We start from the raw sequence: 25,408 nt of genomic DNA, 5'->3' as shown, positions 1-25,408 counted from the left end.
TTGGTGTCTGCTAAAGACCACCTAACTAGGGTGAAGATATGGACACTGCCTTCCTTAAGAAGCCTCATAGACTATCCAGGCAACAGGACCTTGTAATTATGGGTGACTTCAATTTCCCTGATGTGTGGCTGGGAAACTCCATCCTGAATAACTGCAGATGAATTAACCTGTTGAATTTAACGTCCAATATTGCTGCTCACCTGTTTCCATTTTTCTTTGGGATGGTGAAAAAGACCGAAGAGAAACCCTGACCTTTTTCTTGTTTCGGCTTGAAGCAGGGATTTCTAATGGCTTATAGAGTTCTTTAATGTTTTTGTGGGTTTGGTGATAGGAAATGATCCAACATGAGGGTAAAAAGTTCTATTTTGTAGCCTCGAGAGACAACTTCTGTTGCCCACAAGTCTGTCTGAGGGTTGTTCCATATTTTTTTGAACAGCAGAGTGCCTCCCACCAGCGCCTCCTGCAAGTCATGCACTGGATGGTCTGTTCTCCCAAGCCGATCTTGTCTGTTATTTTCTGGTCTTTGAAATCTGGATGGAAAACCTCCTCTCCTAAACATCTGTCTGGTCTGGGATCCAAGGCCTCACCTATTGTCTTGGCAGAATCCAGGTATGGAATGTTGGGTGCAAGAGGAATATCTGCAGTCTCCCCTTCTGATGTTTTTGGGGAAGAACCTCTTTTTATTCCTTGTCTCAATGAGTGTTTTGTTTAGTCAGTCGCCAAATAGTCGACCCCCTGGAAAGAATAAGCTTTAATGATGGACTCTGAGTGGTTGTCAGTCTGCCAGGTACGAAAGCCCAAGAGCCTTCTGGCAGCTGCCTCTACCATGGCCTTGGAAGGGAAAAGAAAATTTATTTCATTTACTGTGAATCTTCCTTCTTGGTGGTCTAAAGGCAGTGCAGTCTTACCCCTGGGATAAGCTCCTTCTCTTCTCATAAGAAAAGCAAACTCTTCCCCTAGGCTTGTGTTTAGGATAGCTGTCCCCAACCCCTGGTCTGGAGACCGGTCCCGGTCCGTGAATCAGTCGGTACTGGGCCGTAGATCCTCCTAGTCCTCCTCCCCAGCTGCCGCCTTGGGAACTGTCCTGCCACTCTGCCGCCAGCGCACCTTTGGTGCTCTCTGGCGGCTGCCATGGCTGGGGCTCCCCCTTGGCGTGGCACTGCGTAGCTGCTGCTGGCAGCGCCCCCCAGCGGGCGGCGGATAGTCAGAGGCGCTGGCAGGAAAGCAAGTGGATCAGGGGTTCAGGCGGTGGCAAAAGATACCCCCCCCCGGGGACTCAGTAAAATTATCAAGTGTTGATCATCCCCGGAGATAAAAAGGTTGGGGACCACTAGTTTAGGAGACTCAGCAACCCCCCCCCTCACTTTCCATAGACATGCCCGTCATACTCTTTCTTGTTGGCCTCCCCACACTCTGTGTGTTCCACATAGTTTGTCTACCATTGAATGAGACTAGGGCTAGCCAGAATCTCAGCAACCTCAAGGGTGGTGAAAAATAGACTGCCCTGCCTTCAGTCCATCGAGAAGGAAGATTCACAGTAAGTGAAACATATCTTTTCTTATCTAGTAGTCCTCTAGCAGGGGCATCTTATGCCTGGGACAACAAAAGCAGGGCATCTGGTGGGCAGAGGATTCTGAATGCTAGACCCTGACAGCCTGCAAAAAAACCCATCTCCCAGAGGCTGCTTCGGTAGAAGCCAACTCATCTATACCTCATGAGTTTACAGACCTCCACGTGGCCCCGTTCCATATAACCGACAGAGAGGGAAACGATTTGTAAGTGGCAGAGGATGCCGCCCCCCTCCTCAGTGAATGAAACGTTACCCCCTTGTGGAAGTTTCTTGCCCCTCACCTTGTAAGCTGCAATGATGCAGCCCCTGATCCATCAGCTGATAGTGGATGTGGATACCTTTCTCCCCATGGATTTCTGATGCAAACAGAAACGTAAGGCTTACCATACATACAGGCTGTGCCACTCCCATTCCCGGGAGTCCTTGGGATTCAGATAAAAGGACAGCAAAATGAGCTCCTCCCCCTTATGAAATAGAAAATTCAACTTGTGGATGAAGTTTGGGTCAGGGCACAGGTTATCTTGTCTTTGCTGAAAATGCACAATTCCACATCGGCAGACAGTGCATTGATCTTAGACACCCTTCCTGAAAAAGTGATGACCACTAAGAAAATGGTCTTGAAAGTCAACTCCCTCAAAGGGGCACATGGCCATAGGCTCGAAAGTGTCTTAAGTACGAAGTTGAGACTTAAAGTAGGAAACCTATGCAAGAGTTGGGTTGAGCAGCGCTGTTTCCCAAAGGAAAGGTTTAACATGTGGGTGCTGAGAAAAAGACATACTCTTCCCAACCTCCAGATCACTGTTATGGCCACTGCTTGCCACTTCAGGGTGCTAATTTTAGGCCTCTTATTGAGTCCATCCTACAAGAAGACCTAAAGGTCCCCTATACCCACTGTTGGAAAATCTGCCAGGTGAGATCATAACTCCTATTGGTGAACCCTGCAGTCTCCCCCTTCAGGTGGGCCATCCAGCCAAAGCCAAATTTCTGATTTTGAACAGCTGAGTCATTTTTATTACCTTTCTAATGGAGAAACCTAAGGACTTTTTGATGCTATTGATTTTTCTTTCTTTGAGTAACCCATAGCAGCAATTTAACCCAAGGTATTTGAACTAGTTTACTTGTTCAATGGATTTGCCTCCAACAGTCCAAGGATCTTCAGTTTTGGCAAAAACCATAACTTTTGATTTTTCAAAATTTATATCTAGGTGACGATGATGATTGGTAATCAAGGAAACCCCATAAATAACAGCAGACTGACATCTAGAAATTAATACCGTGTCATCGGCATACAGTAACACTGGAGTAGGCCTATTCCCAAGGATTGGAGGGTGTCCACTGATTTTTTAAATAATGTCTGGAAGATCATGGAGATAAGAGATTAAACAAGAGTGGGGGGGAGAAAACAGACTTGTTAACCCCATTCTTGGTGGAAATTTTCTGTCAGATTACCACTGGACGAGAGTTGGTTCTTATATGCTACTTTCCTCTACCAGAAGGAGCCTCAAAGCGGCTTACAATCACCTTCCTTTTCCTTTCCCCACAACAGACCCCCTGAGAGGTAAGTGAAGCTGAGAGCTCTGATATTACTACTCGGTCAGAACAGCTTTATCAGTGCTGTGGTGAGCCCAAGGTCATGCAGCTGGTTCTATGTGGGGAAGCGCAGAATCACACATGGTTTACCAGATTAGAAACCCATGTTCCTAACCATTACACCAAACTGGCTCTCCTTGAACAAGCAAGATGCAAACTACAACTCTTGATTTGAAAATCCTGAGCAAGGCTGTTACCTGCAGTTTCCTTATTAGAAATAATAAACGGGGATTGAATTGAAGAGGAATGAATTCTTTCCACTCTGGCTCTTGAGATGGAATCAAATGCCATATGTTAATCAATAAAGGCCTCAAAAAGTTTGCTTTCTCTTGGTTTTATATATTTTGCACTTAAGAAAGACAATACAGCGCAATGATCCAAGGTAGAATTTCTTGTTTTAAATCCTAGTTGGTCAGTGGAAGATACAAAACTACAAGGAATATAGTTTTAATCCTAAGCAACCTTAGACTGACCGCTGATGGTGGTTTGAATGTGTCCTTTGTTAAGGTGTTCAGGTTAAGCCTTCACACTGGAAACCTGTGTTGTGCAGGTGCCTTCAGAGTGACCCCTTGAGAAATTGTAGTATGTGAGAGTAATGAAATAATGATCTCGTCTGAAACCAAGGAGGGAACATGGAAAGGGATGCTACTTGTTTACTCAGAGTGGCTGCCTTCAGACCCAGATCCAAGCCATTCTGGAGAAAGCTAGGAATTCCCCGAACTGTGGGTCCATGTGAGAAACCCGCTTCCTAACATGACCATCTGAGAAACGACATCCACATGTACTCATATCCTGTTTGTAGATGATCTCCTGGCTGCCAGGATAGTCTCAGTAACCTTACAGTTATATCCTCTCCTTAAGAAAAGCTTCTGCTCAGTCTCCAAGCGGTTAGATGAAACCACTCTGGGTTAACAAAACACAAAGTTCAGGCACAAATTACCTCCTCCTCCTCATCATCAGAGAGGAATTCCTCTTCTATACTATTAGAATAGCTATCTGAGAAGTCTAGCTCCTTCATCAGCTTGATATTGATCTTCCATCATGACTATTTGGGGAGGTGTAACAAGGTAACTCAATAGGGGTCCTTTCTGAGGAAGGACCACTAATTTAGCAAAGATTGGAGAAATCTTTCATCATGGTTTGCGTAGGTCAAAATATTTAGGAGAAAGGTTAAAATGTTCAATGCTGTTTATTTTACCAGTATGCGAGTGATCAATAGGACACTTGGGTTCCATTGCAGTATCAAAGCTCATTTGGCTTTAGATTGCCTTTGGCTGATTGGCATCAGAACATTCAAAATGGCCACAGTAAGGATTTGGCATTTGCATAAGAGCTTGTGCCTCTAAGACATTCTTCTCTTTGCAGCACTTTTTCACAAGCCTTTTCCATGGTCGTTAACCATGGTCAGTACAGCCTTTCAGGGACACTGCCTTCCAGGACTGATGATTCTCTATTTTCTGCCTCAAGTTCGGTATCAGAAAGGATGCATCTTCACACCTCAGCCATGAGGAATAACGTCTGCCTCAGATTACTAGGCTGTGGTTTAAAATAGCCACCACAATCCAATGCTTGTCCAAAGAAGTCTCTTTTGCTCTTCCCTAAGAAAGCTGCCAGCAAGGGGAAAAAAGGATGAGTAGGCATAGTAAAAAGTTATTAACTGATAGGGTAAATACAATCAGAATTGTGACCACCGCCACTTATATGTTATACGTGACTTGATGTAAATTGGGGTTTTTATGGGGATTTTATTGTGTTTTAATGGTTTATGTAAACCGCCCTGAGACCTATTTGGAGAAGGGCGGTCTAAAAATTAAATAATAATAATAATAATAATAATAATAATAATAATAATAATAATAATAATAATAATAATAATAGAAGGAAAGGAAAATATAGCAGAGATAAAAGAAAAAGGATTGAATGAGCAAAGCCTACTCAGAAACTGCTCTCCTTGTAGAGGCAGAAGCAAAACTGAAAGGAGGGTGTCTCCTACCAAGGAGACAGGAAGAAAAGTTTGTCCCTTCCTCCCCTGAGTGAATGGTGGGAATTACCCACCAAGATATCCTCTGCCTCAGACGGAAAACCACTATTAGTCTCATCTATGAAGATTCCTCCTCCCCCCCCCCCGAGATATATGAAGACATCTTTGGGTGATTTCTACCCCCTACTTTAGGGAATTATGAACTTATTTTACTACTTCCTGTTGTGGACATCACTCCAATCCTCAGGTCAGTTACTCCAACAGCTGATAGTCTGCAGTCTAACTGTAATAGTCAAACATAACTGATTAACATGGTAAGGCAAACGCTCTACCTACAATCTAGATAATGTGACAGGAAAACACAGAATACAGAACTTGAAACTAAGTGCCTTCACAGTAGGCTAACAGGCAGAAGAGATATTAGGCAATGAAGAGGGAGGGATCAAGATATCTTCCTATACCTCAGGGGAGAAGGACCCTTCACAGGTAAGATGTTCTGGGGTCGTTGTCCCCCAGAGGTACAAGACATATTTGGGACCTTCCCGAACATTGTCCCTAGCAAAGTGGTTTGTTGTCTTCATGAAGTATGACTACTTGAAGCACCAATCTGCCAAAGGCTGCATCTGCTGAATGGTATGGATCAATTTTGTAATGCCTCATGAATGTCAAAAGCAAGGACTAAGTTGCATTTTTACAAGTGTCCTCTACTGATGATATGTTGTTGAAGACTGCTTTGGTCTTTGTGATATAAATTGAGTAAACAGTGATTCTTAGTGGCATCTGGACTCTCATGGCCCTATATGCCTCTGTGATACAGTGTTTCAAACACCTGCTGATGGCAGATTTAGATATTTTCTACCCATTTTTTGATTGATGATAGAGATAATGCTTTGGGTTACAACAGAAGGTTGGGAGAGAAATCTCCTGGTTCCTTTGAAAGCTGGAGTTTACCTTTTGTAGGAATGAAGGATCTGTCTGCATTGTGACTTTACCCTTATGGAATACGCAAAGTCTTGGGTTACTGGGTAAGGCTCCTAATTCTGAGATCCTTCTGGCAAAAGTAACCGTCACCTCTAGTGGTGATAGTGACCTTTCAGCTATAGCCTTTTAGGAGCTATGACTGCTCTATCTTCACGTGGCAAAGTGGAAACAGGCTGGATCCAGATGACACAGTGGGCTCTGTTGGAGAAGATCCAGCATGACTGCAAGAATGAAGGGTTCTCTTATCACCTGCTGTCTTACGGCTTGGATGCCTTGGCCTGGGCCAGCATGCCACTGCAAGGATGATCTTTGCTTTCAGGAGCCTGATTCTTCTGAGCACCTTCACAAGAATCAATGTAGAAAAAGAGTTGGTTCTTATATGCCACTTTTCTCTACCCAAAGGAGGCTCAAAGCAGCTTATAGTCGCCTTATATTTCCTCTCCCCACCACAGACCACTTTCAGAGCCCATCTCTCTGTGGCAAGCCAAGTACTCTAGAACAGTGGTCCCCAACCTTTTTATCACCAGGGACCAGTCAATGCTAGGGATCAGACAACTTTACTGAGGCCCGAGGGGTGGTAGTCTTTTGCTGAGGGACGCCGCCGCCTGAGCCCCTGGCTCCACTTGTTTCCTGCCGGTGCCCCTGACTTCCCGCCACTTGCTGGGGGGCGCTGCCAGCAGCAGCTGCGCAGTGCCACACCGAGGGGGAGCTCCAGCCATGGCGGGCGCTAGAGAGCACCAAAGGTGAGCCGATGGCAGAGTAGTAGAGCAACATTCGGGGAGGATAAGGAGGAGCTGCAGCCCGGGAGTTAGGGACCACTGCTCTAGAAGAGAGAGAGCCTGATCTCTACCAGTGTCCTGCTGTGGTCAGTCTTTGGTGGGCATTAGCTCCCTATTGCCCCTATAACTTCAGGTGCCCCATTAGACCTGGAGAAGGAGCCCCCTTTGCGAAAGGATTGTCTAGACTGTTTCCATGTGGACTGTCTGCCTTGTCTGTTTCATGATATGAGCCCACGCAGAACAAAAGGAAGAGCTGGTGTATGGCTTGCCCTACGCCTTTCAAATATATTTGGGCATGACTCTCTTTTTCTCTCTGGAGTCCACCAACACTCTAACTGAGGAATCCCCATATATCTCTTCTTCTTGAAAGGGGTATGCCATCATGAGAATCTTGGGAGTGTACATCTGCTTGCCATGGCCTGAGCCAGACAGCACAACACGCTGCAGATGAGGAAGCAATATTTGTGGCATTGAAGATGGCAAAATCCAGCATGGCATCAGCTGCAAAGAATGCCACCTGTAAGAGCTGATTGGCCCCTTCTGTCAACCTCATCATGGTCTGCCAACAACTGAATAATTTTTCTTTTGTTTAACCTTTAGGAAAGCAAGCAGGAAAAGGCTATGAGGAAATCTCCATAAATTTGATCAAGGTGGCTAGAGGCACTGCACACAATTAAGGCAATAGAAGAAAACCAAAGTGACATGGCAGACGCTTTGCGTGACAGTCAGAGCTGTTCTTCAGTAGAACAGGCTTCCTCAGGAGGTGGTTGGTTCTCCTTCCTTGGAAGTTTTTAAGCAGAGGCTAAATAGCCACCTCACTGAAATGCTGAATTTAGGCAGTTTATGAATGGGTGGGCAGAAGGAGCTGTGTCAGTGCTTGGTTCTTGTAGCTCTTTCTTGCATGCTCAGGGAAATACTGATCACTCCTTTGGGGTTGGAAGGTGGATTTCCTCCAGGCCAGACTGGCCAGGGATTCTGTATTTTTTTTGGCAGGGGGGAGGCATCATGAGGGCATGGAATTGGGGTCACTGTGGATGAATAGGCAGTTGTGAATTCCCTACATTCTGCAGGAGGTTGGACTAGATGGCCCTGGGGTGCCTTCCAACTCTGATTCTATATGAGGGAAAATGTTTATTTGCCATTGGCTTAAGTCTCTCCTTTCTGAACTGTCTTTCAAAAAAAAAATCTGGGAGAGGGAACATCTTAATCTGTGACTCCACTGGAGGGAAGAACTCACTATTCCCTTTAGGCCTCTTAGCCTTACTGGGAGACTCCCCCTCTCATCAGTCAAGGTGGATTATTTAAAGTCCAAGGCTGCAAGAGTTCTGCCCAGAAAACATTGGTAGTCATCTAACTTAAAGAAATGTTTAGATGGCTCTGGGAACTCCATGACTACCTCCACCTCCTCATTAGTACGGAATTCTGTGTCAGCCCTGGGGTTAATAAAGTTAATATAGTTGCTGCCAGAAGATTGAGCCTCCTCCTTAAATGAATCATAGAATCATAGAGTTGGAAGGGATCTCCAGGGTCATCCAGTCCAATCCCCTGAACAATGCAGGAATGCACAATTACCTGCCCACCCACAAGGACCCCAATTTCATGCCCAATTGATCCCCCAACCAAAAATCCCCTACATCTCTGCTTCCTGGATGACTTAGCAGACACTAAGCATCTTGGTTGAGAGACATCTGATTCATACTCTGTATGGGGGGGAAGGGCAATGTGCAAAGGCATACCCCACCCCAATCTCCCCTTTGTTTTAAGCCCCAGGGCATGCCAAATGCTTCTTCCCTAATGGGGAAATGTAATTCTGGAGAAAGCAAAGAGTGCTCAGCTAACCTTACTTTCCTTTGTTGTGAGCTCTGTGTTGGAATGGGCTACTGCAGCTCTGCTGGGACACACCTCCTCTGGGACTCTGTAGGCTCTTCTGGCAAGGCAAAATGGCAGCTGGAGGTTCTCGCCTCGTGAGGAGCCTAGTATAGCACTGTTGATATGGCTGACTTTTTGATGCAAGTTTCGATTTGGCTCTGACCAGACATAGGATGGCCTCAGGAGGCATACCCACCAGCCCAATTGTCTCCCCATTTTCCTCCTGAATGGGAGCTTCCAGATCTTCATCGGACAAAAATTTGTCTGCTCTCTCTCCGTCATTGCTCTTCTCTCGTCCACTCTGACTACAGCTACTCATTTATCCCAGCTGGGAAAGGCAACAGGGAAAGAATGGGAGTTTTTCTTTTTTCTTTTAACAGATGAGAGAGGGGAATAGCGAGAGAGAGGGGAGAGGACAACATTCAGGATCAGAAGAGTAGAAATAGATGGATCAAGGAGAAGGCCTACTAGCCTAGCTAGAAGGCTGCCTACCCTGGCTGAGGCAGGAAATGAACTGGGATTTGGGTGATGCCCACAACAGGAAGGGGAAAAACAAATTCCTGCCTCTCTGAAGTGAGGGGTGGAAATCACCCAAAGATGTTTTCCACATCTGGGGGGAGAGAACCATAAGAGTGAAAAATGTGCACATGCATGCTTCCAGATATGTCATTAGTTCCACTGATGGAAAAGTATACCAGGGGGTGGGGTGGGGATAAATATAACACCAGTTATAACAGAATCACAATTAGAAGTATTTCTTAAGGCATCTAGTTCAGTCTTTGCCTCTGAAAAATGCCCTGTATACTCAAGCTTCCCGCCCCACTTTTTAACCTCAGAAACCTCCAAAGAAGATTCCTTCCACAGCTTCTCCATGAAGATTATTGCACTGCTGAACTGCTTATATCTAATCTAATGTGTTTTTTTTTTAAATTCAGCCTAGAGTGAATATGGTGAACACCATATTTTTAATTAATTTAATCCTGTGTAAAGATCCACTTTGAACTTCTGGCAAGGGCTATTGTTATGATAATAGCTATTATGTAATTTAACATTCTGATTTATAAAAAGTAACCAAGATTGTAAGATGTTACTTCTTTGGGTGGAAGTACTAACCAAGAAGTGCCCTGACTTTGATGGCCCAGCCTCATTAGATCTTGGAAGCTAAGCAGGGTCAGCCCTGGTCAGCACTTGTATGGAAGACTACTAAGAAGTTAAAGCTTGCTCTGCATACAAGCAATAGTAAACCACCTCTGAATGTCTCTTGCTTTGAAATCTCTACAGGGTTGCCTTGTTGGTTGTGATTTGATGACATTTCCATCTTGACCCCCCCCCCCATTTTCTTCCAACAATTTCTCAAACCAAGCTTTACTACTACCCAGTAGAACAATACTATTAATTCCAGATGTAATAAGTTTCTCCTTACTTGTCCCAAATACTGAAGTTGTCTATCAATGCTTCCAAGCTTCCTTAGAGACCAAAATCGGATGAAGTTTTTCTGACATTAACCCGAAGTGCTCCAGCAGTTTCAGGCAACACAAGTTTAACACATGCCTGCCATGTAGGCTTGAAAGTTACACATTAGAATACTCAAAATAGTTTTTCTGATCAACAGCCTTCCATTTTTGAACTCTATCCCATATTCAAATGTTCTGGCTGTCTTGTGCAGAGCACAAAATAGGAGGCCATGTTTTCTTTACTATCATTATCCATCCTTTACTCGCTGTGTTTCCCAGGGGGATCTGGAGGATGTGCGTTCACCCTACCAACAGCCAAAGTGTAGAATAGTATATATCTGGCTCATCCTATAGTCTTCCACTGGGTCACATGACCTCCCCTAGAACTTTTTGGGTACGGAGGCTTGTTCCTTGAGAAGTCTCAGAAAGTGTAGACTGGCCCCTGAAGCTTAAAATGCTGCTGCAAAAGTCTTCCAGAAGAATCTTGCAATGAAAATTCCCATGTAGCAAACCAATTGGAGATAGCACCACACTGAGTAGGATGACCTCTGCTAATGCCTTGAACATACGATTTCTAACAATATTCTAGGTAGCCAGAATTTTTGTAGCTGAAAATACTATCACAGCCCTGAAGGCAAGGACTGTGCAAATTCTCTAGTATGTTCTCTGGATCTTCAAAGTTCTGTCCCCTTTCACCTTTGGAGCACTGCAGAGTTCTAGATGACTCACGGAAGTGACTCAAGCCCCTCAACTTGCAGGGGATAGTAAGAATCCCTGTATAAAGAGATGACTTCCCCCCATGAAATTCTGAGGCCAACTTATTCTTGCACTAGATGATCATGAGATGTTTTGACTATATCCTTTCAGGACGAAGGAAGATGCTACCATCTCTTCTAAGAGGGCTGGAGGGAGAAAGAAGTCCATTCATGTGTAGCCTTTGCCCAATCCTCTCAAGTACTTCTGTTCTCCATCTTCCTCATGCACCACCAAAAATCCCATGGGAAGCATTCTTGATAATTGTCCATATATTGATGCATGTTTACCAGCCTGGTGACTATTGCTTCAGCAGGAATACATTCCTGCCTCATTTGGATGTCCTGTCCCACACCAAAACTGGAGAATGCCAGATGGGAGCAGGTTAAAATTTACATCTACTCTACTCATGTCCTGCTGCTTTGGTCCTCTCAGCTGCAATCCCAAAAGGGGGATAGGCAGAAGCTTAGTGACATGTTAAATGCATGCAAATAAAAGGGAGGGGCTCACATAAAACAGTCAGAGGATCTTGAAATCAGGGGCTGACCAGCCAGTGCTAGGTCTCTCTACTAGGCCTCTGCAGAGCAAGGAGGGCAGGACAGGAGATCGCTGGTGTAGCCTGAAACATAACACAGTAGGGTTCATGCAACAAGGCAATTTCTTCAAGTAATCAAGAGCCACAAAAAGGTATAATCAAAGGGCAACTGATCTAAAACCAAACGAACAACAGTTCCAATGGTGGTCTGGAGACACAAGAAGTGGGTGCTGAGAGGAGCTAAGTGACTGCAGTGTACACTAAAACACATATGAAGCTGCTTTATACTAAGTCAGACTACTGGTCTATCAAGGTCACTACTGTCTGCTCTGACTGGCAGTGGCTCTCCAGGATTCTCAGGCAGAGGTCCTTCTCACCACCTTCCATCTGACCCTTTTAAATGAAGATGCCGGGGATTGAACCTGGGACCTTCTGTATGCAAAGCAGACGCTGTACCACTGAAGCACAGCCCCACCCCTGAAAGAACCCAAACTTACAATTTCTGACTTTCGTGGGGATGCCCCATGATTTCTGAACGTTTCAGCATTGCCACAGCTCAGCCACTGCAACGAATTCACAGTCCTACTTCGATGTAACCATACAGTGACGAAACAGTCAGTCCCTACCCAAGGAGACTTGGGTAGTTTTTTCTAGGCTGCATGCATCCCTGCCAGAGTAGCTTCTTGCTATGCAAAAGAGAGGGGGGAGGAGAGAATGCAGATTGGGGAGGGGTCAGGAAGGAGGGGGTATGTTACTAGCTCTCTTTGCAGCGGAGTAGAAATTAGCCAAAAATCTGTGTTTCTAGCATGCAGGGCTACCTAGGGGAGTTTCTGTCTGTCAGCCCACCCTGGCAATGTACGTCATTGGCACAGGTCCAAGCCTGCACTCTGCTTCCAGGCCACAGGCTACACATTAACCCTCTGCTTGGTCCCTGTTCTGCCCTGCAGATTTCCACCAGGCAGCAAATTCAATCCCCGCCTCTTCACTCGCTTCTGTGCAGTGGTGCCTCTGCCATGGCAACAAGCTTCTCATTGGAGGACCAAAGCGCCTGGAAAGCCAATGAGAAGCGAGGCTGTGTTGCTAGGTTCTCCGGGATGCAATGGGCTGATCATGCCCAAACAAAGCAAGAAAGAGGAGAAGGCAAGTCTCCAAAAATACCTCCGTAAAAGAACTGGCTCTCCTTCCAGGAATAGGGGCTAGAAATAACCTGCTAAGGGAGACCCAGCAACAACAGGGCTCATACTGTTGGCAATGTGCCACAGCCACTCACCAAAGCCGTGATCTCTCCCGCTCTGTGACTCTCGGAGCCAGCTGGGTACAAAACTCTCCCTGTCCAGAATTCCAACAGTCACTTGAGTTGCATTTCATACTGGTCTCCATCCTCTGACATTAACAAGACTAACCAGGAGAGAGAGAGAGAGAGAGAGAGAGAGAGAGAGGGAGGGAGGGAGGGAGGGGGGGAGGGAGGGGGAGAGCGAGAGAGAGAGCGAGAGAGAGAGAGAGAGAGAGTGCGCAAAGCAAGCTACCTCTCTTGGTCACAAAATCTAGCTGCGCCTGCCTCGTCGTGCCATCGCATTCAGCACCCTTTCAGCGGAAATGTGGTGCTACAGCTTTGGCAGAACAGTCATTCAAGAGACTTCCACAGATATAAGAAAAGTACTGAAGAGGAGAAAACGCCTGGATCTCCACCCACAAGTCAGCTGGTCCTGCACCACTGAACCATCAGAAAAGCTGCCCTACATCCCAGAGAATTAAGGCTCTATCCAAAGTCCACTGGAGTTAGCCGAGAGCTCTTTCATTTGTCAAGATCTGGTACCTGTTACTGTGTGCTCTAAGGCTGCATTAGCTTTGCATTTATTTTGCCAGAACCATTTTTTTCTAATCCATCCCTTGGTTAGAAGCATTACATTACACACCTAGAAATCCAACTCAAACCAACTCGAAGCACAGAAATGCCTCAGTAATATCTGGTAAACTGTTATGCCTCTCAGAAATGCACTCCTTGAAACTTAGGGCAACAAACAAAATCCGTGCGAGGGCTCAAGGCATAAAAGAAACATGTAGAAGTGCACCAACTACTTGCCTGCCTTTATCCAAAAACACATAATTTATTTCAGAATGCAACATCAGTGGAGGAGCTTTCACCTTCAACTGAAAGACATCTTGGTTGACAATACTCCCCCCCCCCCTTTTGGGTGGAAACTATTCTGTGCTCAGCCGGAGCTCTTTCCCTCACTGCACCTTATCATCAGGTGTATAAATCAAACCTGGTAATCAGAAAAGACTAGCCGTGGTCATAACCTGTTTTAGCATGCAAGCCAACTGAATCCAGCTTTTTGTAGAGTTGTGCCAACGGTAAAATGCACCGACAAAGTACCATGGGCAGCTTCGGTTTCAAGCCGTTGCTGCAAATACCTAGCACCTGCATAATGACATTGTCTGGTAAGAACTGAAAAGCAACAGCAGTGGTCATGAAAATATATGGGAAAGGTAAACATCTATACTATGCAAATATGACAAATTTGAGGGAAGGTGAGATGAAAGGGCAAAGGGAAAGAAACAAAATCTAGCGACGTATAGCACAGCAAAAATATGAAGAAAGGCCAGGAGAACAATGGAGGGTGACCAAAGTCAGAAAAGTCAAGCTTTGCTCAGAAGTAATTCTCCGGGATTTCAATGGAATGTACCTTCCAAGGATGTTCAAGGTAACTGCCTAGTATTGAAATCCTCAGCATTCACCCCTAGATGTCAGTTTCTTTAAGACACACTTCCAAGCAAGGGCAAAGGTTAAGCTATATAGATGTGATCCAGGAAATGGACACGTGGAAAGCTGATCTCAGCAAACTTCAGGATCGGCAGCATTTCGAACCAGAAAGAGGAAAAAAAATGTGTTATCAGAGCAACCAAGATAAATGTTGCCCTCCATGACATGGGGAAATTATACAGCAGCAGAGGCACCGTAAAGGCAAGCATGTTCAGAATTACATCCAGCTTTCCTACTGAATTCTGTGTAAGGCACATCTTACGCAACAAGTTCACAGAATTTGGTACTAAGGTAGGAGGAAGAGCATGTAGCTGACTGATGACAGACATATGGATGGCACAGATTAATCTACTAGCCATGCCTGGGTGTGAAAGAAGCCGCCTTGGTGCAGAGGCCTCGACCAAAGGCCTATCCAGCCAAGTACTTTGTTTCCAGCAGCAGTCAGATCGGGTTGCTGAGAGGTTTTAGCAGCCCAGGACACCAGCAGAGCACATAGTTTCACACCCAAGCTTTGGGCCATTTCACTCACTAGACTATAGGCTTGGATGCAATGAACATCCCTCACCTGATCACTGCTGATGTGTCCATTTTCCATTACGTTTTCTCACCCCTTTCAATTTTAGACCAATGATCACTGTGACATTTGGTTTGAGCAAGTGCCACATTCTGTGTGCTAGAAAAGAAAAAAACCTTGCTTAGGGCTCTTCAGTGTTAGCATTATATGGACTCATCTCATGCTATAGTCACTTTCTTAATCCAGTTACTTTGTCTTTTAGAGCAGGGGTAGTCAACCTGTGGTCCTCCAGATGTTCATGGACTACAATTCCCATGGCTCATGAACATCTGGAGGACCACAGGTTGACTACCCTTCTTTAGACGACCTTCCATCTTTTAAAAACTTTACTCATATAGCACAGCTTCATACATCAACCACTTTGATCCATAAGGTGAACAGAATAATATTCAAGATGTGGCAACAAGCGTTCACAGGTAGTAAGTAATAAATGCCTTTGTGGGAGGGTGTAATTTATGCTATGGGACCCTGCATAGTTTCATCTTATCCCCCCCCCCATGCTATTTAAGATCCACATGTAATTGCTCAGGGATCTGGAATGACGTGCCACCAGTTCTAGCTTTCTTTAACATCGAAAACAGGTGGGTCTGAGGACGTTCTGAATAGAAGCATGGAGAAGGGATGGCATGGATAGCCTCTACATTGAGGTTCAGTCCAGACAAAATGGAGGTGCTTTTGGTCTCTAGAGAAGCTGTTTAGGGCCTGCACAGCCAGCCTGCTCCCATTGAAAGAGCAGATCTGTGTCTCAGGGGTCCCCACTAGATCTTGGCTGTGGTTGGAGGCTCGTGTCTCCTTTTTATCAGCTCCGCAAGATTTGCCTGCTAGTGATCCATGGTTTGATTGTATCCATAATCTGATCATACCTAATTGTAATGCATTGGTTTGGAAGCTTCAACTGGTCCAAAATGTAGCAGGCAGGCTACTGTCAGGGGTTGGTTACACAAATCTTATCGCTCCTATGGTAAAAGGTCTGTACTGGTTCTTTATGTTTCCGGGCACAATTTGAATAATTGGTTCTCACTTCAAAGGCCCTAAACAACTTGAGGACAGGATATCTGAAAGTCTGTCTCCTAGCATTTGAGACTCGTTCGGTGCCTACTTTACTTTCTTTTTAGTTGCCAGGCTAACACACATCTTTTTACACAGGCTTTTAATGAGGGTTTTAATCTTACTAGCTTGTTAATAGTCTGATTCTGTTTTTGAGTACAGTTTATGCTGCTTAATGTCTAATGGCTTGTTTTTATACTGTGGGTATCCACTGTAAGACACCTTGAACAGGACTCTAGAGGCAACAGAAAAATAGTCTCTACATGTTTTTGTGTGCTATACTATCTTCTGAATTACTTTCTTATTCTTCCTAAGCTTGTAAGGCTTCTTTTCCCCTTCAAACCACAAAGCAATGGCCTACAGTTTTTAGGGACGACCTTCAGAACTATCCTTTTTCTTTATGTAACTCAGGTTCATATTTATAAGTGTTCTGGAATACTGAAAAGAGCTCTCTATTGAAATATTATTCCAAACTATATAGTATTTTGTTCTATTAAAGTTATATTTGTTGCACATTTTTATTTTTTTCTTATTCAAGTCTACATCACAAAATCGATGTTTAGAAGAACTGGATCAAACTATTGTAAATCTGGATCATAATAATTGTAATAGTTCAGGAGGTACAACTTAGAAAATTGACAGCATCACCATAAGCCTTCCCGCCATTTAAATTACAAAATTCTCTTGGTTCTTGTTAGAGTTTTGAAAGGAACAAGATGCTCTGGCATCTTGGTCTTCATCTTCTTAGTCCTGGATTGACAATTTATATAAACCAGGAAAAAGAACTGCATGGACAAAACATAGAAAGTGTCCAGAGTGTCCATTTTTCAATGGACCGAGATTGTGTTTCCAACTCACCCAATATACTGGAGTCCCTTGTAGACCAGGTAAATGGGACTTTCACTTCATTAACAAGTACCACTCCTTTCAAATCAAGGCAATTTTTCTCACATTTGCTGCCTACATCTCCGCAGAAGGCTGACCCATGTAAAACAATGACCTAAGCAACACAATGATCAAAAGAATCAAGGGGTATGGGAAAGTCCTGGGCAAATGCAGTTCAAGAACATCTTTCTCCTGATGTCCAAAGAAATAGCAATAGACAGCTTCTAAAACTGCCTCTTCCAGGTCTGAAGTACACCAAGAAATATGGAAATCTCTTTTTAACATGCAGATACCATGGGAAAGGGATAAGCAAAAGGGCATGCACATCAGTGTTCAGGGAAGGGTACAGCAGAAATTAAGAACAATAACCAACAACAAAACTGAAGTTGAGTAAACAAGGTAGTTGTATGTGGAAAGCTGGTCACAAGGCACAGATACGGGGGGGGGGGGAGTTGAGCTGCCGTTCTTGCCATGCCGGCAATATTGGCAATGTTATTATTGTTTTTATGGGGTTTTAATGGGGATTTGTGATATTGTTACCCGCCACGAGCTGCAAGGGAGTGGCGGGCTATAAATCTAATAATAATAATAGTAATGATGATGATGAACATTATTCCACATGGTTCAGAGGACTGAGTTGTTGCCATGCTGTAAATGCAAGCACTACTCTGTGGATGCTGAACACATATAAAATCATATCAAAGAACATGATTAATGTTTGAATAACATATGCCAGCAGTTTTGAAAGTTGGTATTTTTCTCCCCTCCTTAGAGGTCTGTGACAATCATGCTCCATCTAATAATATACAGTCTTTGAGCTTGAAACTCCCCCCCCCCTTGACAACCATATTCCACCTGTTAATATTATGTCTCTCTCCTTTGTGGATGAAAACTCCCTTCCACCCCACAAAAAATCCCAACAACTACATTTCATGACTTTTGGGCCAGGCACAATAAGAGTGTTTTAAGTAGAAGCTACTTGGGGCACCTTCATTCATTCAACATTTGGCTAAGAACCTAATTTAGTCAAATCTTAATAAGGAAGTAGATGACCACAAGATCACAATGTAAAAAACTGTTAAAGATGCAACTGCACAAGTTGTTTGCTGGAATCCCATGCACCACGAACCATGAATGTTCATACTGCCCCATTGACTTTAGGGAGCTTTTATGCAGGTCCAGCCAACATTAATATGTGGTTCACACCAGTCACAGTGCTTCACACTCTTCAGGTACAATTTTTTAATACTCTACCTGGGCACTAGGCACTCCAAAGTTCTCCTCCAGCAAGAGATGCAGATATTCTCTGTTATGTCCAATACCATATTAGTTATTTATGCCATGGCTATAGAAAGACTGCCCTGTATCAGGAATAGTGTGGACTCAAAGGATTTGCTTGCTGGTAAATCTGTTTAAGACTGCAACCTGAGAATCACAAATGTATGCTACACCTTGATTGGACAGCTCTTTCCCGGTTTGTAGATTTACTTTTTTTTTCATAATCAAATTGCTGAAATGTGAACCAGTTTCTAAAACTTTCTTAGGCTCATAATTCATCAACTATCTGGTGTTTTGCTGTGAGAAAAAAAACAACAAAATAGTCACAGCACTCTCTATAAGCCGTAAAGCAACTCTACTGTAAACTATACATGGTTCAGGAAAATCCTTTTTCTCTATGCCTTGTCCATGCCAGGGTACAAATGAATGCAATAATTTCTCAAGCGGACAGACCATCTTCTCAGCCTTAATTTAAAGTGTCCATACTGAGAGTTGCTCATTTACCATATTCCAGGCTCTCTTTGGGAGAGGAAACAGCAAAAATGACCCTGTCTTCTTCAACAAAACGATAACAGCTCTACACTACAGAGATCCTAACAATGGCCCGGGAGTTGTGGCCACAAGCGGCAGCAATTAATCATACTCCACACAAGTCACTATAAGAAATTGATGCTATGGTGGCCAAATCAAGGCCCAACAGCTGCAAATTTATTTATTTATAATTGGATTTATAGGCTGCCGATATTGGAAACCAGCTCACAGCGGGTCACATAAATAATCCAAACAATAAAAATACAATAAAACCCATTAAATACCCCAATATATAAATCCAAAAAAAAACCCATAGCCCTCCTTAACAGGAAGGCCCTTATGAGGGTAGCATGGGGGGAATCCAAAATGGTCAGGCGGCATGATGGTCAGGCACTCAGATGGTCGCCACCAATACCAAGGGGGACCCATACCATCTTCTCTAGCACTGGTCCCGACCATAAACCTGGTGGAAGAAAATCTTTGTGCTGTAACAACCTATTTAAAATTGTTTCAGAAAAGCCATATTAACCTGTTGCAACAAAGATATAAAAAGTCTCAAATGCAAATATATAATGTAAAGAAAGTCCTTGCATTTGAAAGTTCATATTGCCATAAAGATGTTCAATGAAGATATTCACAAAGTAGATTACATGGGTGATCTGTGAGACCTATTGAATGGGTAGCTTAAGATAGGCAAATATTGAAATATTTTTGATCCAACCACACGGTTCTATACAATTTATCTTTCTTGAACATTTGAAACATTTCTCCATAAAATATTATTATTAAATAATTAAATAATTCTACATACATAACCAGAAAATTTCACTTAACACATAGCCCTCCTTAAAACTTAACACATCCAACCACATCTGGCATCTGTGAAATCACATTTGTTGCTCATAGTCAAATTGTGCTTTGTCATAACACGATTTTTTGCTTCCTTTGTTGTAGAAAACAAAATATGCATAAATCCCTAAGTAAATCCAGCAGTACATCTTTTGACTGTATTACTGAATTTTATCCAGATGTTACTTGATTATGACATCATAAATTACCTCCTGGTCAACACCTCTGTAGACAATCCCTATCAACATGTTGTCAGCAAACATCATGCTAACAGCAGGTTGCCACAGGAAGTTCCTCAAGCATGGTAACCTTTAAATTTCCCCTGGAAGTTTCACCTCTGTATGGAAAAATCCTGAACTTTTACTTCAAGTGTGAGAAACTCCAGAATATAAATGATAAATAAATAAAGTTCAACCCCTATCCCTATGCAATACTGGAGAAATCCTGCAGCAGAACATTATGGGCAACAGACAAGAAATGAACAATCTTCTTGCCTTGCTCAGCTGCCAAAATGATGAGCCTCAGGTATACTTTTCTTATCCACCCTGGGCTGCTGGTACATCTTAACAGAGAACACAAGTCTTGTTCTCCCTCCAGGCAATAAAAGTGCTTGTCTATTTCCCATTGGCTTCTACTACACAGAATGAAGGGAATTTCCACCAAGGCACATCTACCGTGTGTTTCCTGGACACCACTTGTTTTGTAGGACACAATTACTTCAACAGCTTCAGTGATGCTCCCTTGTGAAAAATAGCAAGGGCTTTGAGAAAAAAAAAAGGATGGCAAGTTTTAAGATGGCACCAGGGTTTAGCGAGATAACAGAAATCCAGGCAGACATTGGACATCTAAACAGCATGTACGCCGGGGCCGTGCGCTACCATCAGCAATCTAACAGAATGAATACCTGCAAGCCCATCCACTCTTAATTTTTTACAATGTATTCACCTACAGGTAAATACAACATGAATAAAATATATTTGGGATGGCGTAAATTCTCAGTGCAATGGTTTTATTAGCAATTTAATATTCAGTCAACTCTAGTTTTTGCATATCTGAGTATCTGAACACAGCCGGATGATTCACTGGAAGTTACCAACAAAATACTGGAAGTCTGCAGCAGTCTTCAGTTGAGGTTTAAGACAGGTCATTGATATGCTCAGATTGACTTCTATATATTACCAAAGGAGCTTTTCTGTCATACAGTTTGCAAGTGCGGCCAATGTTTAGCCTGGATGCCAGGTCTTCACTGATTAAAAACAAAAGGACAGGTAGCAATTTACTTATTTGTTAAAATATGGTTATGTTGCACTGTGATCATCTAAAACTAAAGCCAAAAGGCATATCACTGTGTACCATATAAAAGACTTAACATAAGCCTATTCCAACTTGATTTGTGGCCAGTTTTATCAGGTCCAACTCTGGTAAGGCCTGATTATACAAAGAAACCAGCCTAATACCCAAGATCAAAAAAAGATCAACTTCTCAGTCAACAGACATTCTTAAAAGTTCTAATGACCAACACAAGGGTTGTTTTTTTAAAAATTAAGGGCAAATTAATATTGCTAGATACTGATCTTTTAAGAACAAAATCATATGTAAATAGCAAGAAGTACCAGAAACCAGCACTGATATAATCTCTATATATTACTTGGTATATATTACTTCTGAAAGTACTGTCAGCACTTACAAAAGCAGCTACCAGTCCCAGTTACATGATTATAATGAAGTTCCAAGTTATAGTCTACCTGCTTAGTTTATTATATATATATATGTGTATGTGTGTGTATGTATGTATACATGTTATTAAATTCTGGACATTAGCACAATCCTTGAACAAGGCTCTACAACTCAGCTACTGGTAAGATCATCACAATTTATTAATAAAGTTATTTTTGTTGGTATTATAGATTATCCAATTTTAGCATAAAGAACTATAGGAGACAAAACAGAAATAAAACATACGGGAGTAGAATCTAATGTTAAAAAGAAGTTTTTTGAGTTCATTGAGCCTGATCTGGGCAGTAAGGTTAAAAAGGGAGAAAAATGCTCCTCATTTTAAGATACATACTACACGTTCTAGATCTAGAAAGATCATCCTAATGTACTGTAGGAGTAGGCCCAGAGAGCCCCTTGTTTAAATATCTGAAACATACTGGGTGACTCTCAGGTAGTAATTTTCAGCCTAAACTACCTTTCAGGGTTGTTGTGAGAATAAAATGGAAAGAGATCAGCACTATGTACCTAAGCTAACTGGAAAGAGTGAAATAAAAATGCACCAAAGATGGCTGGAAGAAACAAGATCCAAATCACTTTGCATCCTTCAAAAAGTCTACTAGAATGCAATAATTAAAAAAAACCCTAAATGTGAGATGTGGGGTAAATAAATTATCAACCCACATACTACTAAAAGTCAACAGCATAACCCTCTGATTTTTTTTTAATGACCTAAGGTTAAAAAATAATTCCACACCCATAAGTACAAAACAAACATGTATTTATACAGGATTTTCTCTTCCCATGCCTCTTTAATTCAAGGATCCACCCTAAAAACATGGTGTCACTTTAATAAGACAGGAGTCCAACAGCTCTTTACAGGCTGACAAAATTTATTCCAACATAATACATTTGCAAGTCAGAGATCACTTCCATCAGATGCATGATAACATATGCTGGGATAAATGTCATTAGGACTTTAATAAGTTTCATCAAATCTTTAAAGCTTACTCTGGAATAAATTTTAAAGAATCTACTCCTGAGAATCAAAGCTTGTTTCATCAGGTGCATGATGCAAATTTAGGCTGAAATAAACCTGGCTTGGTGTTTCAAGTTTATCCAGGGATAATTTTTTTTGCAAAACCATTAACCATGTAATTCTAAACATGTTTTCATAAAAATAACCCAGTAAGTAAATCCATGTATGACTTCGAGTAATTTGTTTAGGACTATTGTTTAAACCTTACCATGGAATAAATTTAGCTCAAACCTTAGTTTGGAATAAGATTTCAAACCCTAGCAGTATGCATTTCTTGCTGCAAAACGAAACAGCAGTCTTGTAAGGCCGACAAAATCTATTCCCCAGCACAAAATTTCTGCATATATACACGAAACAATGAAACAGAAGTCTTTTAAGGTTAGTCATATAACCTATATAAACGTTTCCGTCATACAAGAGCGTTCTTCAACAGACACACACAAAATGATGGGACGAAACCACAATTTCAGTCGTTTAGGGTTAATCCTTTCTCTCAGCATAAGCTTCCCCGTGAGCTCGGATGCATCAGAGGCATGATGAAATACGCATGATGGCAAACTATAGAATTCAGATTTTTTTTTTCCGGCACAATGCACGATCGGGGCTATCCCCCGTTTAATATCCATCCCCTCCCTCCTGCCCATAAGGACACCCAAGCCAGAGCCCGGGCTTGCTTGCATGCAAGCCACCACGCGCGGGGAGCGAGCTCCACCAGCGGGCATCCTCGTGTCCCGATCGGCCCCCAAATGCAAAACCTGGGGGGGGGGGGGAGATGCAGAAGACGAGGCCCATAGGGGCATACGAAGCTGCACCCAAGGAAGATGATTTTTTAATTTTATTTCGGGGAATGGAAAGTGGGGGGGGGGGGGTGTCGGACTCCGCCGAAACCAGGCGAGGCTAGGCCTAAAATGAGGAGGGGGAGGCAGCGGCAGCGCTGCGGAGGGAGAGAAGGAAGTGGGCGAGGCGGCGGCCGAGGAGCGGCGGCGGCAGCAGCAGCAGCATCCAGGGTGGGGTCGGCCGCCGGGGAGGGGACGAGGGCGGGGCAGGCCGCGCAGGAGAGAGAAGAGGGGGACACACAATTGGGGTCTCTCGCGCCTGAGGCGAAGCTCAGCCAAGCCGGGCAGGGGCGGGGCCTGAGGAGAGTCCGGCTCTGGGCGAAATGGGGCGATTTATGGAGGAGGAAGGCGGGAAAACGGGTCCCGCTCCCTCTCCCCCCCCCCTCCGTCTCCTCCCGAGGAAGGGCCCCTGAGGCGGCGGCGGCGGCGGGGACTGGCGCGCGGGCGAGCAGGGAGCGGCCGCCGGGCGGGTCTTACCTGAGGAGGCGGCGGCGGCGGCGGCCCCGCGCGGCGTGTTTCAAAAGCCGGGGCTGAGGAAAAGCGCGCTGGGGGCGGGGCGCGGCGGATGGGCGGGCGGGCGCCCCCACCCCCAGCGCAAGGGGCGTACTCCGCCGGCGGCTGCTGCTCCGGTGCCGGGATTTCCCAGTAATGCAACAAAAAATGGCGACCACAACAAACCGCCTCCGCGGGCCGACGAGCGGCGCATGCGCATCCTTCTCTCTCCCCCCCTCCTCCGACGGCTTAGCTCACGTGAGCGAGCGGGGCGAGATGGAAAGACAGGGGGGGAGGGGGCGAAGAGAAACGGCACGCGCACTTTCTCGCCGAAAGAGCACGTCCCGTTGACTCCGCCCAAGCGCGTTTGCGCAGGCGCGGGAATTTGCAATTTCCCCCCCCCCCTTCCAGAATGTCAGGCACGAAACGTTCGCTAAGATTTGGGGGGGGGGGAGGAGACGCTGGTCCGTACCACTGTTGATTAGAATGGGGGGACTTTGAACTGTTCCACGCGGGAGAGGGGGGGGCGCAATGAAAAGAGGGTTCAGGTTTCTACCAGATTTAATAAGAGGCATTCTCGGCTGTACCACTGCAGACTGTTTTTGAGGGGTGGTGGTGGAATGGATCAGGCCTATTTCACTACAAACGGGAAGGGATTCTGGGTTGCAACACTTTTGGGGAGGGGGAGAGATTCCAGCTGTATCATTGCAGCAAGGAGGGAACAGCAGGCTGTACCACTAGAGATGAGAAGGAAAATGCAGGGCATTAAAAAAAAAACCAAGAACACTCAAACCTCCCAATTCTTTATAGAGCAAAGGCTAGCACACAGAACAAAAAGATTTTGGCCGAGGAAGCATTTAAAGGCAGGCAGAGGTGGAGTGTATGGAGTCTGAATTACTAATCAGAAGTTCCTGCCTATATATTTTTGACCTTGTCCCCCTCTCCAAAGAGCTCAGAGCTTTACTGCTGTGGTTGCTCAAATGCCCACTTTAAGCGTAACAACGGACCTACAGGGTAGGTCAGGCAGAGAGAGAGAAACAAGGTGCACCAGTGAGATCCACAGCTCAGCAGGGGGAAGAAACACCTCAAATGATTTGCCTCTCTTAAAATGGGCATTACCTAGGACATTTTACCCTAAGCGCCAACTGGCTGCTACAGAATGCTTACCCTCATTCTGGAAATGCTGCTGAGTGGAAAGGAAAGGAATGTGGCTTATCTGTTGCCAGTTCATTCACAAACTAAGATTAAAATTTTAAAAATGACCCAATAATGCAGTGGGATGGCTGAAAGAGCCCAAGCTAAACCAATCTCTAAGCAGTGTCATCCCTGGTTTGTATTTAGAAGGGAGACCACCAAGAAATATATTTGTGATAGAAGTGGGCAATAGCAAACCACCACTGAATATTTTGCCTTGAAAACCCTATGGGGTCACCCAAAATAGGCTATAACCTGATGACACTATGCGCTACCATGGTTTAAGACTGCAACCTAGGAGACTATAGGTGTGGAGGTGGAAGCCTGGCCTTCTGAAACCTCAACCCTATTCTCTAGTGCTAACTCACTAAAGAGATACCCTCTGAATTAGTCCCAAGTCTTTCCTAGTGCAAACCAGCAGCAGAGAAACAACCTGGTTTAGTGGTTAAGAGTGGCAGACTCTAATCTGGAGAACCATGTGTGATTCCCCATTGCCCCACATGAAGACTCTCAGCTTCACCTACCTCACAAGGTGCCTCTTGGTGGGAGGGGAAGGAAATGAGATTGTAAGCCGCTTTGAGACTCCAGTAGGTAAAGTGGGCTATAAAAACCTCTTCTTCAGGTTGCAGGAGAACAAATTAAGCCCTGTCTACTTTTTCCTCCATGGAAGGGGCAGATCAAGAGAACTTAACAG

At 44.2% G+C, this 25,408-nt stretch overlaps 1 protein-coding gene across 3 annotated transcripts in view; it reads right to left on the bottom strand.

Moving 5' to 3' along the window:
• Positions 1-23,903, bottom strand: part of LOC143837360 (dual specificity tyrosine-phosphorylation-regulated kinase 1B-like) — a 60,014-nt gene extending 36,111 nt beyond the window's left edge. Inside the window, exon 1 of one of the 3 annotated variants that reach the window (XM_077337078.1) lies at positions 23,506-23,903. The gene's annotated coding sequence lies outside the window, so the exon portion shown is untranslated. Of the gene's footprint in view, positions 1-12,009; positions 12,251-23,505 lie in introns of those variants that run through there. The other 2 variants (XM_077337077.1, XM_077337079.1) reach the window with 2 other exon arrangements.
• Positions 23,904-25,408: the final 1,505 nt, after the last annotated feature.

This window comes from Paroedura picta, chromosome 5, assembly GCF_049243985.1.
Source record: "Paroedura picta isolate Pp20150507F chromosome 5, Ppicta_v3.0, whole genome shotgun sequence".
In the NCBI taxonomy this organism is placed as follows: domain Eukaryota; kingdom Metazoa; phylum Chordata; class Lepidosauria; order Squamata; family Gekkonidae; genus Paroedura; species Paroedura picta.
Note: the sequence above shows the minus strand (reverse complement) of the source record. Positions and strands in the feature narration are given on the sequence as shown.